Here is a 16,486-nt window from a genome sequence, read left to right on the forward strand (position 1 = left end):
CCTTGTGTTTTTATTTTTAATATCTTTGGAGGTGTTACAGGCACTTGTTTGTTGCTATTATTTGAAGTTGTGCTTAGAGTGCATTGAAATTTGACCACTTTGGCCACTCATGGATTTTAATATAATATAATTTCATCTCTGTAATATGCTTAGAGTGCATTGGAATTTGACCACTTTGGTCACTCATGGACATTACTGTAGAAAATTTATGATCTGCACCCTTAACCCAGTTTACAAGTTTGCATGTGTTTGTTTAGGCCCAACCCACATGCTTTGTCATGCTGATATAAATTTCAGTATGCATCCATTGCAAACATTATAAGAGTACTCCTACTATTTAGTATTTTTCACTTTCATATCAGCTGAAAATTAATACAGAATTCTGGCAAGTATTCACACATACGAGACAATTGTTTTTGGTCAAGTTGACCCTGGAAAACCCCTACAGCTTCTTGGGGAAAACTGGTCTTCAAAGGAGAATTTTATTGCTTAAGAAATTATAAAATAAATACAAAAAATCCACTTGACTTATCTCCCTTTTTCTGCTGTAGCATTAATTGCAATTTCTGGAAATTTGTGCCTACTGATATCTTCAGATTTTCAGATTTTCACATGCCCAGAATTTCTGCAATTTTCTCAGTTCAGCTCCTCAAAATTTGTGCCCAGAATTATGCCTCGAAAACTGTGCTGAAGGTGAGACAGTCTGCCTCAAAATTCATTCGTCTGCTGCGTCGAAATTTGTGCTGACAGTGGCTGCTACCCCAAATTTTGTGCCTTGAAATAAGGCCCAGACAGCAGCAGAAACCTCCTCGAATTTTGTGCTGTTTGGCTCCTTGAAATTTGTTCTACAACCCTCGAAAATTGTGCCTCCTTGCCTCGAAATTTGTCCTTGCTGTAGCTGCTCTCTTCCTCGATTTTGGCGCTGCTGTGAACCCTCCTAGAAATTCATGCCTCCTTCCTTGCTGCAATTTCTTTTCTGAAATCTCTCTTTCTCTCCTCTCTTTTCCTCATCCTCTCTCAAGTGTGAAGAATGAGATCCCTTTGCCCTCTTTTGTTTCATTGGAAAAGATTGAATCCCTGAACCTAGGATCCAATGGTTGAGATTTAATCTCCAAATCTGAAGATGTGTGGTTGAGATCAATTCTCCCAAATGACCCCCTTCACACATTGGCCCCATCACTTAAAAGTCTCATAGTACATTTTCCAAGTTGTGTACCCTTTCTATTTTTATCATAAAGTGATTTTTCAACTCATTTTAATATTAGAAAAGTACACATAGTACTTTACACATAAAGTCACTTTATAAAGTACAAGGGACTTTAATATTAGAAAAAGTACATGGTGTACAACACTTCTAAGTACTCTTTTTCCACCCATGACATTAATATAACTCGTAAATGTTGTCGAAAAATCTAGGGCATAGCAATTGAGTGATTTCTCTTCTATTAGTCACTGCTTGTGAGCGTGTTTTACTTCTTTAGGTTAGGATCTTCTATTACTTAGGTTATTAGTGTTTTTCTTCATAAAATAGCTACTAATGCATAAACCATAGAGAGACAAGAGACACAAAATATAGGCTTTTAGCCAGGGCCAAAACCTCTCCTTCTTCAGAGGAAAACTCGAACAAATTCTTCTTCTTATAGAGATTCCAATTGACGAATACCAAGACCAGGGCTCGTGACCTATCTGCCACTCCGAGACCAAGAGACAAGATCCTTAGTCAATGATAGTCAACCTTCTGCTCCTTTCTCCTTCTCAGCTTCTTCTTTAACCTTGGCTTTCTTTTGCTTTAGACCTTCAACCTTCTTCCACTTTGTCTCCCTAGGAGCACTGCACTTCTCTTCGGCTTCACTGCTGCAATAGACTTTACGTTGGCCTTCACTACTGCAATAGACTTCTCCTCGCCCTTTACTGCTGCAACATGCTTCTTCCCATCCTTGATTGTTGCAACAAAATTCTAGCACGCATAGAGGTTTTCCGCCCTTAAAATAGTCCCAAAATATAGTCTAAGAACCTCGCTCTTCTTTCCTCTTTACTTCACAGGTTAGAGGCTTATCCTTTTGCCCTTTTCACACTTTACTGTTCCATCGAAATTCTGTCTCAGAAGTGATGCCGAGCAACCCTATTTATAGTTGTTTCCTTCTTAAATAAGCCAACTTGAAGAGGGTGAGCCGACATGTTTGTTGGAGGAGATAATTAATTCCGCTTTGAAGTTGACTTGAGGTTAATGCTTGTGCTTGGTCTTGGAGGGCTAGTTGACATTTTCATTGGGTTATATACAATTATAATATGCCTAAGAAGGGTCCTTCATACATGACATAGACTCAAATTGACTTGTATGATTAGATAACAAATCCTAAAGGCTCACAATGGGAGTCATAACTAAAAATAAAATTCCTTGCTCATGAAACCCATGAGACAAGCATTAATATTATATATATATATATATATTTTTATTTTTTATTTGTATTTGTCTTTTTTTCTTTTCATCAATTACATAAAATCATATTTCCACGTGTCTTTATGAAGACCGAACCTAGTTACATTTTTCAACACTCCCTCTTAATTAGGGAGGACATATCTATTCCATTAGAGGAATGTACTCATTCCTACAGAAGGAATGTACCTAAGCTCCCTTTTAATTAGGGACTTACAACAACTCCTCAAGTGGAGATGATGGGACAACCAATTGTTTGAAGAACTCCTCTTCCTAATGTCATGAATTTCTTTTCGTTATCTTAGAGTCTTCATGTTTGAGACTTCTACATAGGGCACCGACCATCCATCACTTTCATCCATGAGTCAGCCATGTCATCATCGGAAAGTGAGCCATCAGTCCATATCTAACCTTCCTTCATTCCATGCTGCTTTCTTCATGCCATGTTTACTTAAGGATATTTAACCCTACAACATGTGCATTGGTGGTGGAAGACATCCATAGATCTTCCCTTGGTAGCCCTATATAAACCCATCCAAATATTTGTAAAAATAAAGGAATGAACATTAAAATAAACATTACCTTTGTGATGGTCTTTCATCATGACATTTTCTAGTTTGCATCCGAGTCCTGCATAAATATCAACACATCTCCCAAAGATATATTTATATTGTCAAGGGTCTCTTTCTTTTTCAGACTTCATCAAATTCTTTATATCTTCCATGGAAATATCCCAGTCAAATCTTCTTGGTCTTTCAGATGTTGATTTCCTTTACCATGATTGCATATTCCTTGATCTCTTCCTTCTTCTATTCACACATATCCTTCCCAGGAGCTTCCAATCAGAGTTACTCAATTGTAGTTAGCCACCTCATACTTCATATGAGGATATATTATGTTGATTTGATCTAGTGAATGTGTGACCCATGCATTCCTTCACCCCTTCGAGGGAGGGGATCATTTCTTTTGATCATGCTTTTTAAGATAGAGCATTGGTCCATGGTACCTGCAACCATATGACATGACTCTTCAATATAGATTGTAAGCATACATACCTCATTTTTCTTTGGGTCATCTAGACTCCGTGCAACAACTTCCTTGATTGAAAGAGCTTGAATCCCTTGATCTGCTTCACTTTATGTGATCATACCATCATCCCATGAATTCCACAAGTTTGAAATTCTTGATGAAACACTTGCTTGCCCTCATGATCGGTGAACTTTTCAATGAAGATTCCATCAGAGAATCTTGAGGATCTGAAGTATCCCCATCAACAGATGTTTCCTTTTGACAAATGTATGATGAACCTAGTACTCGATGACCTTGCCACTTGTGTTTTCAGTGGGATTCCCAAGAGCTATATCCTTGAATTCCATAGATTCTAACCATCTTTCATGCTTCTCTATGATCATGTCCCGAGCTCTTGCTTTCAATGCTTTTATGATTCCTTGATGCATCCCATTATCATGATAGCCATAACATATGACTTAAGAACTGGAAAAGAACTTATGTGAGGAAGACTATCTCAATAGTGGAGATCTATTACTTCCTCCTTCTTGGATTTCTTCTTTTCAGCTTCCTCCACTTCCTTGGTGATGTGGGCTTCTTCTCTTCCTCTTTTGTTTTTGTCCTTCTTGAGCTTAGGACAATCTCTCCTATAGTGCCCATGTTATTGACACCCATAACATTGAATTTTAGCCATGTTCTTCTTCTTTTTCTAAGGAACAAACTTTCCAAATTGTCCCTTTCTTTTTGTCATAGCAGCATAAGCTTGATTTTGCTCACCAGATCCCATATCAGATTTGGCTTTTAGTCTAGATTCTTCAATCTTGCACAATGACCATAGATCCTGGAATGGAGTATCTTCTTTCTTCCCATAAATACTTGAAGTAAAGTTAGATCATTCCTCCGGTAGTGCATTTAATACAACTGTAGTCATTTCTCTATCAGACATGACTTCTCCCAGATCTCGTAGTTGATTTCGAATCTTAGATATCCTCATAAAGTATGAGGCTATTCCATTTTCCCTTGACATCTTCAGCTTGTAGAGTTCTTGCCTTAATGAAGTGACTTCTCCAACAGTGCTTATGGAATACAACTCTACTGGTTTGTCATAGATTTCTTTTGAAGTTTCGAGTTTAGATACATATGGGATGAGGGGATCCTTGATGGATTCTATGAGAATCCTTTGAGCCCTAACCTCCCCTTTCATATACTTGGCAAGAGCTTGAGCATCTTCCTTTCTTGGTTTAGTGATAGAACCTTTGACATGGTCCATAACCTCATTTTCAATGAGATTCAAATCTGTCCTTTTCTTCCATGTAAGATAATTTGAAGCCCCAGTTAATTTGTTGCTTTCCTTGCAAAAAGACATTTTGACAGATTCAAATGTGGACATAAATATACTTGATAGGGTGCTCCTTCTTCTTGTTGATTCCTTGATGTTGGTGATGATATAGAGGATAGAAAACTTCTCCTTGATGAAGGTACTTTTCTTCAAGACATTGCCTTTTGATATAGCTTCCTTTGGATGAATAGTCTTCGAAACACTTTAACTTGAATAGATGTAGGGTTTTGGTCTTCTCCCTTTGATGATGATCCCAATACTTCTTTGATCTAGGGTTATGATGCTTCCTTTGACTTCAAGATGATCTACGCTTCGATGCTTTCCTTGAGATTTGATCCTTGAGTGTCCCTTGATAAGATGCCCTTCCTTGACTTAATCACCTTAGCTCTAATACCATGTTGACAAATATAGGGCATAGCAATTAAGTGATTTTTCTTCTATTAGTAACTGCTTGTGAGTGCTTTTTACTTATTTAGATTAAGATCTTCTATTGCTTAGGTTATTAGTGTTCTTCTTCATCAAATAATTACTAATGCATAAACAAGAGACATGAGACACATAATATAGGCTATCATCTAGGGCCAAAACCTTTCCCACTTGAGAGGAAAACTAGAAGAAATTCTTCTTCTTATAGAAATTTCAATTGACGAATACCAAGACCAAGACCCTTCACCTATCTACCACTCCAAGACCAAGACACAAGATCCTTAGTCAACGATAGTCAACCTTCTGCTCCTTCCTCGTTCTTGGCTTCTTCTTCAACCCTTGCTTTCTTCTGCTTTAGACCGTCGACCTTCTTCCACTTCGGCTCCCTAGGAGGACTGCACTTCTCCTCAGCTTCCATTGCTGCAACAAACTTTACCTTGGCCTTCACTACTGCAACAAACTTCTCCTCATCCTTTACTGCTGCAACAAACTTCTTTTCGTCCTTCACTGTTGCAATAGACTTCTAGCACACATAGAGGTTTTCTGCCCTTAAAACAGTCCCAAAATATACTCTAAGAACCTCTCTCTTATTTCCTCTTTACTTCGCAGGTTGGAGGCTTCTCCTTTTGCCCTTTTCACAATTCTATTTCAGATTATTGTTCCACCAAAATTCTGTCTTAGAAGTGATACCGAGCAACCCTATTTATAGTTGTTGCCTCCTTAAATAAGCCGACTTGAAGAGGGTGAGCCGACATGTTTGTTGGAGGAGGTAATTAATTCCACTTTGAAGCGGACTTGAGGTTAATGCTTGTGCTTGGTCGTGGAGGGCTACTTGACATTTTCATTGACTCATATACAAATATCATATGCTCAAGAAGGGTCCTTCATACATGTCAGACTCAAATTGACTTGTATGACTAGATGACAAATCCTAAAGGCTCACAATGGGAGTCATAACTAAAAATAAAATTCCTTGCTCTTGAAACCCATGAGACAAGCATTAATAATAATTTTATTTTTCTTCTTTTCATCAATTGCATAAAATCATATTTCCACATGTCATTATGAAGACCGAACCTAGTTACTTTATAAAGTCACTTTATAAATTACAAATGGCTTTAATATTAGAAAAAGAACATTGTACAACACTTCTAAGTACCTTTTTTCCACCTATGACATTAATATAGCTCATAAATGTTACCAAGGCAAAAGTAATTATTGTTCTCAGTAGGCTAAAAGGGATAAAAGCCTAGTAGCACCTCTCCTTGGTACTATTTCCAACAATTAATATGATATAATTTCATCTTTGTAATATTCTATTTCGATCAATAGTCATTTTAAATATGTATTTAGAAGAGTGTTTATGTATGTACCATGATTTTTCCTGTGAATATAGTGAATAGTTTTCACATTTGCATAATCAAATCTAGAAATTAAAATAGTGTTCACAGGAATGAAATTGTTGATTTTCTAGTTTAGACAAACTAGAAACTATTTTCTTCAACATATAACTACTCTGATGATTTGTTAGCATTAATTTCACATATCATTTATTCATAATCATTAAGTAGTTTTACAAAAGAAAATTCAACCATTACAACCATGAAAAAGTAGTAGAGAAATAACCAAGAAACCATGAGACAAGAGACACAATAGTTAGGCCTAAATCTAGGGAAAAACCCACAAGGGGAAAACCCATAAATTCCTCCTTGAGAGAGAGAGAGAGTCCATAGTTCATCAATATATCGGAAATAGTATCAAGAGAATAACCAAACCAATACCCAAGAACAAGAAGAAATCCCAAACCACACTCCTGAAATTTTGGCCCTCCTTTCTCCTTCTGAAATTTGCTGGATCAGAGATAAATGAGACAATGTGATGAGTGCAAATGGTGGAGGCCTCTCCTTTATATAGACTTCCAAAGGGTGTCAAATGGGTGCCTCTTAGCAGCTCAAGCGTCCTGTACAAAAGGAGGCCGACTTAAATATATGTTGGAGGCAAAATATAAATTCAAATTTTCAATTCCTTATATATGATAAAAACACCGAGCATGGCTAGAATTTTCAACGCTCCCTCTTAGCTAGGCAGGTATTTGCATTCTCTCTTATATGTATATGTTTCATCATAAGGAAAGCAGATAGCATGATCTGAACATTCCCTCTCAGTTGAGGAGGTATTCTTCAGGCTACACCATAGATCACATCGCAGCAAAACAATGGTGTCCCAATCCATAGAAGAGGAATGATCCACAACTGACGATAGGGGAGATTGATTTACCACAACCAAGTCCATGGTAGTCATATATGACCTTGGTAAACATCACACACACTATGTCCACTGGCTGATTCTCACTCAGCGTGATTCTCAATGATTAAGTGGTAGAACACCTGCATCCAATACTTAGGGGAGATAATTTACCACAACCAAGTACATGGCAGTCATGTCTGACCTTCGTAAAGATCACACACACCTAAATCTCCTCGCCCACTGGCCGGATGGGTGGCAATCTCGACAAGCTTAACCATTTCAATATGGCCCTTGGTCAATAATGACTCGAAGGTAAGATACGGGTAGGAAGCATACTAGGGTATGTACTCATCCATGTTCGTGGCTTCAAGGAGTACCCTCACACCTTGGAGCCTCACTGCTCATTCCCCGCACCAAGTCCATGGCTAGTCGAAAGATTGTGGGAAGAGCATATGTTTAGTGTTCCTTCCAAGGAGGGATACCTTCTCCTGCACTCCACGTCGGTCTCTGAAGAATAAGAACTTCAGCGTTGGGCAGTGGTTAGGTGAGAATGTACGTGACCTGTTCATCTGTCGAGATGTGTTGGAGCCTCACTGCTCCTCTCTGTACCATATCTCTGATTTATTGGTACCTGATCTTGATGTGCTTCGACTTGTCATGAAACACTGGATTTTCTAAAGGTCTGAGGCCACTTTAATTGTCATAGTATATCACAGTGGTATTTGGCACATGATCAAACATCTCTGCAAGGAGCTTCGACAACCATTCTACCTCACAACTAGCCATACTAGCTTCATTATATTATGCCTCGTTTTTACTGAGAGCCACAGATCTCTGCTTCCTGCTCATCCAGGAAATCATGGTCGAAATCAGTAGATAACAAGTGGCTTCTCATAGAAGCAAATTTCAGCACCTAGTTCACCAACACAGGATCAAATAGAACAACACCCATATTGACAAATTAGCTACATTTCCAACTTCAATTGTGCTACATGCGGCAGGACCATCCATGTCATGGCACCCAAAATACATCTAGCCGAGATAGATTCAACAATTCCATGCATCAGGTTGTTCAATTAGCCAACTAGAGGGATTAATCTACAACACAATCTTACAACTTCTTTAATTTTTCCTCAAGCAAGTGTCCATGGATTCACATTTCATTATGCCACAACCTCAGTAGGGATTTCGTCAAGCTCATACTTTCAATATTTCAATCAGCGCCCTCTTACACTGGATGAAGATGACCTCAGTCCTTGTCAGAGACATATCAACAATATATAGCAAAAAAATCACAGGTTCATTTTCAACACATTCAGATCAACATTGTTCTTCATCTTCATCATGGAAGTCACATAGATCAAAACATGCTTCATTTTGTCTGCTTCCTCTGGGTCCAAGACACATCCAATCATGAGTCTTCTTGTCACTTTGTTCTTCCGTCTTTTCAACGATTGCCACAACCCTGACATACTTCATCATGTTCCTGCAATCCTCATGGAATAACATCTACAACCAAGCAATACATACAAAGATAGAGACTCATAATGAAACAATAATAGAAACAATTAAGAAAGTACTTATTTCTAGAGTGTGTCACCTCCCTCTTGATCTTAGTCTTCTTGGGTCTAGTCAACCTTGTTCACCTCATCAAGGAGTTAATCTTATCCATATCATCAAGAAGTTGATATCATCCATATCATCATCATTAGGTAGTACACATCATCATGACTTCATATCATCATTAAAAAGTTCATATCATTAAGGAGTCCATGTCATCAAGGAGTCCATATTATCATTGAAGAGTTGACCTCATTCTTATCATTATCGAGGAGTCTATATTATCATGAAGAAATTCTCAGCTCCCTCTTAATCTCTAGCCTTCTTGATTGCAGCCTGCAAGTCATCCTCATCATCAAGATGTCAAGTCCTTTTAGAGTTTCTTCTTTCTTTAAGCAAAAGTGATCAATTCATCATCATGACTTCATATCATCATTAAGAAGTCCATATCATTAAGGAGTCCATGTCATCAAGGAGTCCATATTATCATCGAAGAGTTGACCTCATTCTAATCATTATCGATGAGTCTATATTATCATCAAGAAATTCTCATTTTTAGCAACGATTTAAAAATAAAACAAAGTACAAAGTACTTATCTTTTGAGAACTTGGCAGCGTGCTTTTAATCTCTAGCCTTCTTGATTCTAGCCTACAAGTCAGCCTCATCATCAAGATTTCAAGTTCTTTTAGAGTTTCTTCTTTCTTTAAGCGAAAGCGATCAATTCATAAGCCTTAGGTCTTCAATTGTCTTGATACGGTTAACATTTGTTTGGCAAGGGTTTCAAATTCAAACCCTAATAACTTTACAAATCCTAGATGAGTAACATTCATCATCGTTAGCATCCTACGTTCTTTTAACATTCATCATTTTCAATCATCGACAGTCTTAGGGTTTCAAAAACCTTGGGGCTTTCTTGTTCAAACCCTTATTAGGGTTTTTGCAAACCCATATCATTTCAAGAAATTGGACAATCATTCAGATCAAGATCCCTTTACATCATCAATATTTCAATTATTTATGACTCAGTCTTTGATATTCAAAATTTGTACTCAACCTTCAAATCTTTCAACAAGTGGATAAGAATGCTCTAAAAGAATTCCTTCTACAAGGCTTATTCCAAGTTTTTTTTTCTTCCTTAAGATTCAACAATCGCTACAAAGATGCTTTAATAGGGTTTGAAGTTGACTTCTTGAAGGGGTACAAAAAAATAACTAATCTAGCGTTAAAATTTTTTGGATTCATTTGACACACTATTTTGCAATAGATCAATTTTGTTAACTTTTCTTAGGGCTATATTGTTCTTTGCGTTGATAATTGCATTTCATTATCTCCATATTTAAATTCACCCCATAGCATCATATCATTATTCAGATTTACATCATTATTCAACATCATATGCAACTATGTAGAAAGAACAATATCATCACCAATGCAACAAAACATAAAGGAACAATAGAAGAAAAGCATTCACACATAGAGACACTAGGATTGGTCGGAGACCAATACAAAACCCACTATGGGGAAAACCCTTTCAATTTTTCTTCTTATTAGATTTTCATTGAATGATTCAACAAAAGAGAGTACAATGATCGAGATCTTCATCCATACAACTATCCAGTGAAATCAACTAAACAATATCCATAAGATGAACCCAACCATGCTAATAATCCAAAAACCCCGATTCAGGAACCTTTAGGGTCCAGTTGTAGGGAAGATGTGGTACCTGATAAAGTGGTACCTGATATCAATGTGCTTGTTGTGGAACACGGGATTCTCTGATAGGTGAATCCCACTCTGGTTGTTACAGAAGATTACGATGGTATCCAACACATGCTTAAATAGCTCACTGAAAAGCTTCCTCATCCAAACAACTTCACAACAGGCCATACTTGCAACAATGTAGTCAGCCTCGACGGTGCTTAGTGCAACCAATTTTTGCTTCCTGCTCATCCAAGATATTGAAGCAGACCCCAAAGAGAAGCAACACCCAGATGTGCTCTTACGATCCACCACACTGCCAGCCCAATCAACATCTGAATATCCATGTAGTCTTAAGTTCCCGATAGTGTATCTCAGTCCATAGTGGATTGTGCCTTCAAGATATCTCCAGAGATTCTTGGCAGCAATCCAATGAATGTGATGAGGCTTGACCATAAGTTGACTCAACGTGTTCGCAACGAAGCATATGTGATGGGAGTTGACCAAGAATATCAGGCCCCCCAAAAATTGACGATACTCGGAAGGGTTCGCTAATCTAGGCCCAACAACACTTACACATAGCTTCTTAAAGTTGAGTTCCATTGGAGTAGTCACGGACTTGCAATCCATTATCCCACATCTCTCAAGTAGCTTCATAATGTATTTTCCTGAGAAAGGAAAATCTCACCTGACTTTTGCCAGACCTCCAGCCCTAGGAGGTAATGCATCAGACCTAGGTCCTTCATCTCGAATTCAGAATCCAACTCCCTCTTGCATTGATGAATGAGAGGGTCATCACCTGTTAGAAAGAGATCATCCACATAAAGAACTAGAATGAGAGGCTTGTCCTTTTGAACCTTGAAGTAGAGGTTCGGGTCAACATTGCTCCTTGTAAATTCGAGCTTCATAAGATAGCTATCAATCCTCTCATACCAAGCCCTATGGGCTTGCTTCAACCCATATAGGGCTTTCTTCAACCTGCATACATGTGTCTCACAATCTTGAACTTCAAACCCCTCAGGTTGTTCCACATAGAATTCCTCTTTAAGCGAACCATGCGAGAAGGCAGTTTTGAGTCTTGACATCCATCTGATGTAGGCTCCATCCTTGTGAAGTGGCAAGGGCTATGATCGAACGGATGGCAGTATATTGGGAAACTGGTGCAAATATCTCATCATGGTCTACTCCTTCCTTTTGAGAGAAGCCTCGAGAAACAATTATGGCCTTGAACTTCTCAACACTCCCATCAACTCCATGTTTGATCTTGTAGAGCCATTTTGAAGTGACCACTGACTTATCCTTGGGTCTAGGAACCACATCCCAGGCATCATACTTCATGATTGACTCATATTCCTTGTTCATCGCATCCCTCCAAACTTGGTGTTTCACGACTACTTCGAATGTGCAAGGCTCAGATTGTATAATGGTACTCATGGCAGCTAAGTACCTTTGGTACCTATTTGGTCTCTTGCTTTCACGATATGTCCCCCTCGGTGCAATATGTTTCTCAGCATCTTCAAGAGTATCTTTGGGCCACAAAGGTCTTTTTCTTGATGTAGACGGCTCACTAGGAGGTGGATCAATGGGATCCATCAGGCCTTCCACATCAGGCATCGGTTCATCAGACGAAGGTTCAACCTGCTTTTCTGCATCAGCGTCATCACTGTCCTTCCTAGGGATAGGAAGTTCTCAAACGTTCCTAAGAGCAAAATCTTCATCGAAAGTGATATCATGACTTAATTCCACTTCTCTTTGACCAGACACAAAGATTCTATATGGCTTCGAAGTTTCATTGTAGCCCACAAACGTTCCCTTCTTCCCAGATGCATCTAATTTGTTTCTTTTCTCTTTCGGCACATGAAAATATACGAGACAACCAAAAATTTTAAAATGAGAATCATCAGGTTTCTTATTGGTGAAAGCTTCTTCGGGTGTCTTGAAGTCCAATGCTTGATGTGGGCATCTATTTTGAACATATATAGTGGCGTTGGCAACTTCTCCCCATAAGAACTTCGGTAGACCTTGGTCATGAAGCATAGTACGATTCATTCTTCCTTTCAGCAACACCATTTTGTTCAGGAGTATATGTAGTAGTGGTCTCCCTCTTAATGCCAGCTTCTCTACAATAGTCTTTGAACTCATTTGGCTCATATTTGGTACCATTATCGGTCCTCAATATTTTGATCTTCTTGCTTGTTGGATTCTCGACCATGGCTTTGAAAGAGTGGAATCATTTGAACACTTCACCCTTCTTCTTTAAGAAATAAATCCATGTTTTGCAAGAGAAGTCATCCACAAAATAACATAGTACAAATATCCACCCAAAGATGTCACATGCAACATACCTGATAGATCAGAATGGACCAATTGAAGAATATCGGTGGTTTGAGTTTCACTTGAGGGGAATGGTCCCCTTGTATGTTTTCTAGCTTCACAACCTTGACAAACACCTTCATTATCTAAGTTGAATTCAAGAATACCTGTGACCATCTTCCTTACATCAGGAAGGGCTTTGAAATGAAGGTGAGCAAATCTCCGGTGCCATAATTTGGATTGAAGAGAAGTATCAGAAGTCATTGCTCCCAGTGGACTTCATCCAACCTGATAAAGACCTTCAACCCTGAATCCAAGAGTAAATGCATCTCTTGGGCTCCTTTGCCAATCACGAACCTTCCCATCAATGAATGTCACCTTGAAAACTTTATCTTCCATTGCAGAAATAGAGACCAAGTTTTTTTTTTAGATCAAGTGCATATAACACCTTTTGTAAATGAAGAGTTTGACCTTGATTTAAGTGGAGAGTACCAGTGCGAATTCCTTTTACGGGATAAGTGGCATTATCCCTGAGTATAATTTCCATATTCGTCTTCTTTTCAATCAAGTTAGAGAGTGCTTCTTTGTACCTAGTGAAGCGCCTTGAGGCACCACTATCAATCAACCAATGATCCAATGTATCTGGAGGAGAGGCAGTGGTGAGGGCAAAAATAAGATAAATTTATTTTTGCTTTACAACATTAACTTCTTCATACCTGGAGTTTCTCGACTTCTTGGGAGGATGACCAATTCCATTTTGAGCAGCGGGAGCATTCTTCTTTCCTTTGTTGTTGAACTTGTTGTTCCTTTGATTGCCATTTCCCTTGAAGTTGTTGTTATTGTTGTCATCATCTCTTGGAGTATCATTCTTGTGAGGACACTCTCTAGTGAAGTGGCCAAACCTGTTACAATTGAAGCATCTTCCTTTTCTTCCTTCTTTGAATCCTAGCTTGAACCCTTGACCTTGATTTCTTGGACCAACATTGTTCTTCCTTTTAGAATGAGTGGAGAAGGTGATAGGATTGTTTCCATTTGAGGGCTTGTCTCTTTCCATCATCCTTATTTCTTCTTAAGTGCATTTGGCCAACAATTCATCAAATCCCAGAATCCTGTCATTGTTGAGGATGGTAGTGTTGAACACATCCCATTCTCTTGTAAGGCCTCCAAGTGCAATAAGAGTGAGCTCCTTGTCACCAATGACTTCTCCAATAGATAGGAGATCATTCTTGATCTCGGTAATCCTTATGAAGTAGGATTGGATGGATTCTCCTCTATCCATCTTGATGTCTTTCAACTTGTTCTTGAGAAAGAGAACTTGATTTGCATTGTTTAGTTCATCTCAACCAACTTTTCATACATCTCCTTAGATGTTTCCAAATTAGAAATATAGGCAACCAAAGGCTCGTGAATAGAATCAACAATAATTTTCTTAACTTTAACCTCACCTTTTTTGTACTTTGTTTGTGCAACTGCGGATGCATTTGAAGGAGGCTCCACTATTCTTCCTTTGACATAGTTCATGGCATCATTTTCTTCCAATGTCAGATCTAGAGGCATCTTCCATGCATGATAGTCGGATTTGTCCTTAAGCTTTTCCTCAGATTTGAAATAAGATGTAGTCATCATTGGGACTAGTTCCAAGTCCTTGTCCAACAACTTCCCTTAGTGATTGCTCTTGCTTGGGCTTTGTTTTCACTTGAGCTCTGATACCATGTTAATTTTAGATAACAATGATATGTTCTATGCTTTAGTACAATTTACTTCAATGTCCCTTATCAAACCAATGACAATTTCGAATCATATCCAGTAGCAATCACATTAACTTAAAGACATTGACAGTAAATGCAAATAGAACATAAAAAACATGTGCATAAGATAAAGCCAAGAGAAGAGGACACAAGATGTGGCCAGGGAAAAACCCTAGTGTGGGGAAACCCTTTGATCAAATCTTCTTATTATTATTCAATAGTTCAGTAGAGAGAGAGTGAGAGAGTAAAAATATCAAATTAACCTACCCAAAACAGTCTTGTCAAATCACCAGTGAACAACAGTAAACTGCAGCTCTAACTAGAAAGTCAATGTTGGTCAAAGTAGCTCCAAAATGTCCTCCAAGCAGCTCGGTCAACAACATATAAATTCGCCCTTCCAAGAGGGTCAAAGTCAACACAAAACAGTTTGGTCAAACCAGTGAAATGAGAGAAGAAACACAATGGTAAATCTTGCAGTCAAATCTGAAGTCAAACTAATCAAACTGTCCCAATCACCTCGATTTTTGTGCCAATGAGTGTGGCCTCCAAAAATCAAAATTCTGCTAAAGAAAACACAGTCAACACTGGTCAAAGGAACCTTGGTCAACATTGCATGTTTTCCTCAAATTTGGCGAGCAAACAAGCCCATAAATTCGTCCTCCTTTCACACGTGCAAAGTAGAGAAGACTACCTCCAAGCTGTACGAACTAATCAAGAGAGGAGAGAGAGAGATATGTGATGAGATGAGTGATGTCCAAATGAGGAGAGAGGTCACTCCTATTTATACACATTGTTGAGGGTGAGGAGACACATCTGTTAGGCTTATGAGCCTACATTTGACTGAGGTCGACCTTGACAATTTGTGCATGAGAGAGAATAAATTCAAAATTCCATTTTTGTTTGTCAGAATGAGATGATCTTTATATCAAATTGGACCTCTCGAAAAGAGGAATCCAATGCAATAATCATCTCCATCATATGAGCTGTCCTAAGGTGAAATTTGGCCCTAGTTGCTAATTTTAACATGAGTCTAAATTGAAACCTAGAAAATGAATCTGAATCTCTGTTTAGAAGCAATATATCTCTGAGGAATAATACTTTAGAGGAATGCAAAATTTCTTTCTCTATGAACATAACATCCAAGCACAAAAAACATGGCATTTTGTGATCTAACCTATTAGCAGATTCAAGGCATCTATGATGATTGTGGAAGAAGTTTATGATCCAATATCTGTGAAGGAAGCTTGTGATTCATCTTTTGTAATTCATACCTTGTACAAAGAGCCGAATTTTGTGATTAATATTCTATACGAGACTATGGTAACAAATGTCCGAAACTTGTGGATCATAACCTGAACAAGGAGACTGAAGACTGTAATTTACTCCTATTACAAAAGGCATTCGAACCATGTGAAAATAAATTTATTGCTGTGGAACCATGTGGAGAAGTATGAATTACCTCATCTTAATATAATCTTCAAAGTCCGAACTATAAAAAGCCTCCAAATTTTCTGAGTAAGACAACATATGTGAGACAAGTCTAGGAATGAAGAATTTGAGGCTTATGAAGATGATTGTATATATATCCTATTTGTATCCATTGAAGAACATAACATACAAGCCATTCATGCAAGGAGAAGAAAAGTCCAAAAAGAAGAGATCCGTGTTCCCTCACTCAAGTGAGAAAGAAAGACAAATGAACAGTCCAA

The 16,486-nt window shown here is 38.2% G+C and overlaps 1 protein-coding gene across 2 annotated transcripts in view; it reads left to right on the top strand.

Annotated features, from left to right (window-relative positions):
• Positions 1-16,486, top strand: part of SPPL2 (SIGNAL PEPTIDE PEPTIDASE-LIKE 2) — a 170,874-nt gene that overhangs the window by 135,591 nt on the left and 18,797 nt on the right. The gene's annotated exons all lie outside the window — the stretch shown is intronic.

The sequence above is a fragment of the Pinus tabuliformis genome, chromosome 9 (genome assembly GCF_031772625.1).
Source record: "Pinus tabuliformis cultivar Carrire ecotype Pingquan chromosome 9, CPIR1, whole genome shotgun sequence".
In the NCBI taxonomy this organism is placed as follows: domain Eukaryota; kingdom Viridiplantae; phylum Streptophyta; class Pinopsida; order Pinales; family Pinaceae; genus Pinus; species Pinus tabuliformis.